This window comes from Physeter macrocephalus, chromosome 10 (genome assembly GCF_002837175.3).
Source record: "Physeter macrocephalus isolate SW-GA chromosome 10, ASM283717v5, whole genome shotgun sequence".
In the NCBI taxonomy this organism is placed as follows: domain Eukaryota; kingdom Metazoa; phylum Chordata; class Mammalia; order Artiodactyla; family Physeteridae; genus Physeter; species Physeter macrocephalus.
In genome coordinates this window covers 703,434-709,433 of record NC_041223.1, presented here as the reverse complement: position 1 = coordinate 709,433, position 6,000 = coordinate 703,434, and the positions used below count along the sequence as shown (strand labels likewise).

The 6,000-nt window shown below is 48.8% G+C and overlaps 1 protein-coding gene across 9 annotated transcripts in view; it reads left to right on the top strand.

Annotated features, from left to right (window-relative positions):
• FAM120B (family with sequence similarity 120 member B) overlaps positions 1-6,000 on the top strand; it is a 116,446-nt gene that overhangs the window by 6,459 nt on the left and 103,987 nt on the right. The window lies entirely within an intron of this gene.

Sequence of the window (6,000 nt, the reverse complement as noted above, 5' to 3'; positions counted from 1 at the left end):
GGGCTTCCCTGGTGGCGCAGTGGTTGAGAGTCCGCCTGCCGATGCAGGGGACGCGGGTTCGTGCCCCGGTCCGGGAAGATCCCACGTGCCGCGGAGCGGCTGGGCCCGTGAGCCATGGCCACTGAGCCTGCGCGTCCGGAGCCTGTGCCCCGCAACGGGAGAGGCCACAGCAGTGAGAGGCCCGTGTAACGCAAAAAAAAACAAAAAACAAAACAAAACACCTCATTTTGCATATAAGAAGAATGGAGTAACTTGCTCCAAGATTCACTGCTAGTTGGTGGAGGTTAGAATTTCACCTCAGCGCAGTCTTGTTGTAGAGCCTTCCCTTCTGCCCGCAGGGCTGTGCTGCCCAGCGCCCTGTCTTCTTCCCTGGGGCGCGGCCGGGCCTTGGGCACCCAACTCCATCTGCCACGCACGGTTTTCTGATTGTTGGCGTCGTGGTCGTGGCCAGACTGTGGTCCGGAGGGTCCTCCAGGGAGGGCGCCCCGGGTCTGGAGTCCTGACAGCTGTAGGCTTTCCACTTCTACTTTGAATAAACTTGATTGCGGTTGAAGTTAGTGTTAAAATATCCCTCTGACACTTGTTAAGACAGTGAGAAGGACTCTCTTCAAGACTTGAGTGGGGAGAGAGGTGGGCTCAAGTTCGAACACAACACAAACACCGGGGGGTTGAGAGCCTGCAGCAGAGGGAGGGTCAGTGGGGCGGGGCGGGGGGGGCAGTTAAACCAGGTCTGAGGAGAGTCACGCGTCAAGGGTGGGGGGCAGTTAGACCAGGTCTTGAGGAGGGTCCCGCCTCAAGGGTGGGGGGCAGTTAGACCAGGTCTTGAGGAGGGTCCCACGTCAAGGATGGGGTTACTCAAGCTGACTCAGCAGGAATCTGGCTAAAATTAGTGAGGATGAACTTGCAGCTCAAGGTGGAGGCCTGTCGAGAAGAGGGCCCAGGAGCCTAAGTTTTCTCAAGGAGAGCGTGTCGGCCAGTAGTTCCGTGAGTCCCATGTGGAGGCCTCTGATGCAGGGAGAGCAGCCTGGGTGCAGCCGCCCGGGACCACCCTCGGTGAACCACTGCCCTGGATGTGCCTTCGTGAATTCCAGTAAACAGTGGGCAGTTGCTGTGTCTCATGTGCTGGCCTGGGACACATTTTCATCCCTGAATTTTCCGTACCTGTTCTTACCTTGCTATGTTGAAAGGGTCCCTGTAAGTTCCTCTTTTTAGCTGGGGCTAATGGGGAGGAGAGGAGAGAGCAGACTTCAGATCCTCCACTTCAAGGTGTGAGGGGCCGCATGAGAAGGCCCAGGCCCACGCAGCAGGTTACCACTGAGAGAACAATTGTCCAAGAGTCAGACACGAAGCAACGGAAAAAGAGGACTGTATTTTCTTCGCTGAATCCTGGGACATTGTCCAAGAGATTCTTCCAATATTATTCAGTTTTCTAACAGAAGGTCCCTCTCTGTTTTACTTTGTTGTTTACTCTTCATGAGAGCTCAAACACTGTGATGTTACATGTTAACTTGTAGATTTTTGTCTTGTAGAGACATTATTTCTGTCTGATAAAGATCTCTCCAAAGGTTATGGTTCTATTTCTGTAGGACATTAATCCAATTCATCTCCAACTTTAAAAAGCTCACTTTGGTTGGCCAGCTCTTCAGATGTGCTTGGAACTGGCTTCCTGTCTTACAGTCTCTTTCATTAATTTATATTTGCATGGGTTATGTCTTTTCACCTGTGAACATTATGCCTTGACACCTTTGGGATGCTGGATGTGGCTCAAGGTGGCCACAACTGCTGGTGCTGGTTGCCTACAAACACTGCTCCATGGGCGGGTGTGCCCTGGGCTGTCCATGGGTCCACTGTCCCTGTGTCCAGAGTGACTCTCCATGTGTAGCTTTTGACCCCGTTCTCTCAGTGGCAGATAGGGTGCATATGTGTTTTGCTGCCTCTCTCTTCATTTCTCTAAGTGTTTGTCAGTTGAAAGACTGTGAATAAAGGAGCTTCTGGGCTTCTCTTTCCTCTTCTCTCCAGGCCTCATTTACTGGTAACCCAGTACATTGGGATTGGTCTGGATGTAAGGAGAACAGCCAGGTCTTGAGGAGGGTCCCGCGTCAAGGGTGGGGGGCAGTTAGGCCAGGTCTTGAGGAGGGTCCCGCGTCAAGGGTAGGGGGCAGTTAGACCAGGTCTTGAGGAGGGTCCCGCGTCAAGGGGGGGGCAGTTAGACCAGGTCTGAGGAGGGTCCCACGTCAAGGGTGGGGGGGCAGTTAGGCCAGGTCTTGAGGAGGGTCCTGCGTCAAGGGTTGGGGGCAGTTAGACCAGGTCTTGAGGAGGGTCACACGTCAAGGATGGGGTTACTCAAGCTGACTCAGCAGGAATCTGGCTAAAATTAGTGAGGATGAACTTGCAGCTCAAGGTAGAGGCCTGTCGAGAAGAGGGCCCAGGAGCCTAAGTTTTCTCAAGGAGAGCGTGTCGGCCAGTAGTTCCGTGAGTCCCATGTGGAGGCCTCTGATGCAGGGAGAGCAGCCTGGGTGCAGCCGCCCGGGACCACCCTCGGTGAACCACTGCCCTGGATGTGCCTTCGTGAATTCCAGTAAACAGTGGGCAGTTGCTGTGTCTCATGTGCTGGCCTGGGACACATTTTCATCCCTGAATTTTCCGTACCTGTTCTTACCTTGCTATGTTGAAAGGGTCCCTGTAAGTTCCTCTTTTTAGCTGGGGCTAATGGGGAGGAGAGGAGAGAGCAGACTTCAGATCCTCCACTTCAAGGTGTGAGGGGCCGCATGAGAAGGCCCAGGCCCACGCAGCAGGTTACCACTGAGAGAACAATTGTCCAAGAGTCAGACACGAAGCAACGGAAAAAGAGGACTGTATTTTCTTCGCTGAATCCTGGGACATTGTCCAAGAGATTCTTCCAATATTATTCAGTTTTCTAACAGAAGGTCCCTCTCTGTTTTACTTTGTTGTTTACTCTTCATGAGAGCTCAAACACTGTGATGTTACATGTTAACTTGTAGATTTTTGTCTTGTAGAGACATTATTTCTGTCTGATAAAGATCTCTCCAAAGGTTATGGTTCTATTTCTGTAGGACATTAATCCAATTCATCTCCAACTTTAAAAAGCTCACTTTGGTTGGCCAGCTCTTCAGATGTGCTTGGAACTGGCTTCCTGTCTTACAGTCTCTTTCATTAATTTATATTTGCATGGGTTATGTCTTTTCACCTGTGAACATTATGCCTTGACACCTTTGGGATGCTGGATGTGGCTCAAGGTGGCCACAACTGCTGGTGCTGGTTGCCTACAAACACTGCTCCATGGGCGGGTGTGCCCTGGGCTGTCCATGGGTCCACTGTCCCTGTGTCCAGAGTGACTCTCCATGTGTAGCTTTTGACCCCGTTCTCTCAGTGGCAGATAGGGTGCATATGTGTTTTGCTGCCTCTCTCTTCATTTCTCTAAGTGTTTGTCAGTTGAAAGACTGTGAATAAAGGAGCTTCTGGGCTTCTCTTTCCTCTTCTCTCCAGGCCTCATTTACTGGTAACCCAGTACATTGGGATTGGTCTGGATGTAAGGAGAACAGAGCCATTGCTAGGAGCGAGGCCTCCTCCCGTGTCACACACTCTAGCTGTACTTGTGCGCCTGCTGCTTCTTCCTAAAATCTCCTACACTGATGCTTTGTTTCCCAAACCAGTTTGTCAGCTACTCAAGGGCAGACTCTACTCTGTACTCCTTCTTTGCCCACAGTTGGAGTCTATAAACTTGTTGATTCCTGATTTCTCTTTGTACACTTGCCCTTTGATGCCTTTATCTATTTATTCGTTCACAAGTGCTTGCCAGGCCCTCATGTGCCTGATACTGTGCTGGGTGTTAGGGGTCTGACAGGGTGACTTCTGCCCTGAGGCCCCCATTCATGCACGTGACTCCCAGACTGTAGTTTGGGCAGAGTGGGAGTCCTACCTAGTGAGACATAACTTCTGTTTTCCAGACACAGTGATCTAGATAATGACAATTTCCTGCATAATCTGCAGGTAGAGTAAATGAAATTTTATATATGTGTGTGTATATATAGATGTATAATTTTGCAATATGTGTGTTTTATGATCATATTATATGTATTTGCAATCATCTTAAAAGCTACCTTTAGAGTATAAGCTGTTAGCAATAAAAGGCTTAAAAAAACAGACGAAAGTTATTTAAAAAGGTAATTTCCACAGATTTCTCTTTTTAAGCATCTCCTTTCACACCACACTGACTGCATTGATGGCGGGCTAACACTGCATTAACGCTTTGAAGAGCCGAAGTGCCGGAAGGCATCCTCTAATGCCCAAGTCCCCAAACCTTTGCCTATCCAAAATTGTCTTTGTGAATGCCATAGAAGAGCACATTGTAACAGAGCATTCCTGAGGTAATTTGTGATTCAAACTGTGAGAAATTGGCAGTGTGAAAGACAGGAAAAACCAGTACATGTTTAAAAAATAGTGAGCTTTTCACTACTGGGGTAAGCAAGGAGGAAAAACATTTGAATAAAATCAAAGCAGAGGCTGAGCCCGACTTCTTGCAAAATAAAGAGAAGAGTGTTTCAAGAAACTCAGTGTTGTCACTTGCAGTTTTAGTAGAAAAATGCTTGAAACAAAAATGTCTTTTTGTCGGTGAGGGAAGGCAGCCAACGCAAATGTGGCAGAGCTGCTGCACAAACGGGCCCGCGTCTGTGTGGGGCGGGAGTGAAGGCGGTGCTGGTGCTTGCCCTCCTGGCTCCATCTCCACGTGGGCTGGGCGGGAGGGTCCGCAGCGCCCCGCACGGAGCTCGGAGAAAGAGGCGTGTCTCCTCTCACAGTATAGAAAGAGTCAGCCTCCCACTGGGTAAGATCTACCTTGGATTCACTCGTCGTCCACAGACCTTGCCTTTTTTTTTTTAAATCCATTTTGGTATTTTGTACAGTCTGACATTGTGTTCTGAAACATATCCCCTTTCCACACCAGGCCCAGAGGGCCCGACTGGAGAACTAACTACCTTATGGCTGAGATAAACATGAAGTCCATCTTCTGCTTCGGAAACACACCTTCCCAAGATGAACCCAATGCTAATAATAGGTCTACAGTTGTTTGGGGTATATGGATCCATTATGTGTAACAACTTAATGAGCAAGGCCTCACTCAGTTTCAACTTAAATGTGTGCTATTTGTGTCCACTCAGTTTTTAGATATTCTTTATTATTAATGGCTATTAAACAGATAACTTCAAATTCTCTTAGGGGCAAGGGTCCATTAACAGGCAGCACATTCTTAAAAGATAATCCACGAGGGGGCCTTTTCCCAGCCTAGTAATTTATTTACTGAAATAGGGCTTACAGTTTTTTACCTGCCAGGGTTGTTTTGAAGAGTGGAGACGTGTGCTCTGAGTGCCCAGCGCTGTCTGGCAGGAAGTGGGCACGGACAGGAGCTGTTACTGCTGTGCGTGGGCAGCTTGGGGCTCCTGCCCTCAGTCCCCAGCCTGGGAGAGGCACCATTTGCTCTTGTGCTGCTGTTTGCATAGTAAGGATTTTTTTGTTTTGTTTTATCAGAGGACGGGAAGCCCTGATGAAAAGAATAGGCCCTTAAGATAAAAGATGTCTGACCACTGATGGATGTTACTGGCTATATTACATCTTTTATTATGCGTAAGGACATCATACTTATTACATAAAGGACTCTGCTTAGATTTTTTCCAGATTGTGAATTCTGATCCTTTGAACTATTTTGTGTGTTTTTACATTTTAGAATGGGCGGTTTTCCATCCAAAGTCAGTCAGTCACCACCTCAAATGTTGCTGCATTTGGCCTAGTGAATTTTCATGTAGTTTTCTTTTTAACACCTCTATTGAGATGCACTTGATGCACAGGAAACTGCACGTATGTACAGTGCGTGATTCGAGAGGGTGAGCATGCGTTCACCCGTGACACCATCCCCACAGCCGAGGTGGTGAATGTGTCCATCACCCTGTCTCCGCTCTGTCAGTCCCTGTCTCCTCCTGCCCCACT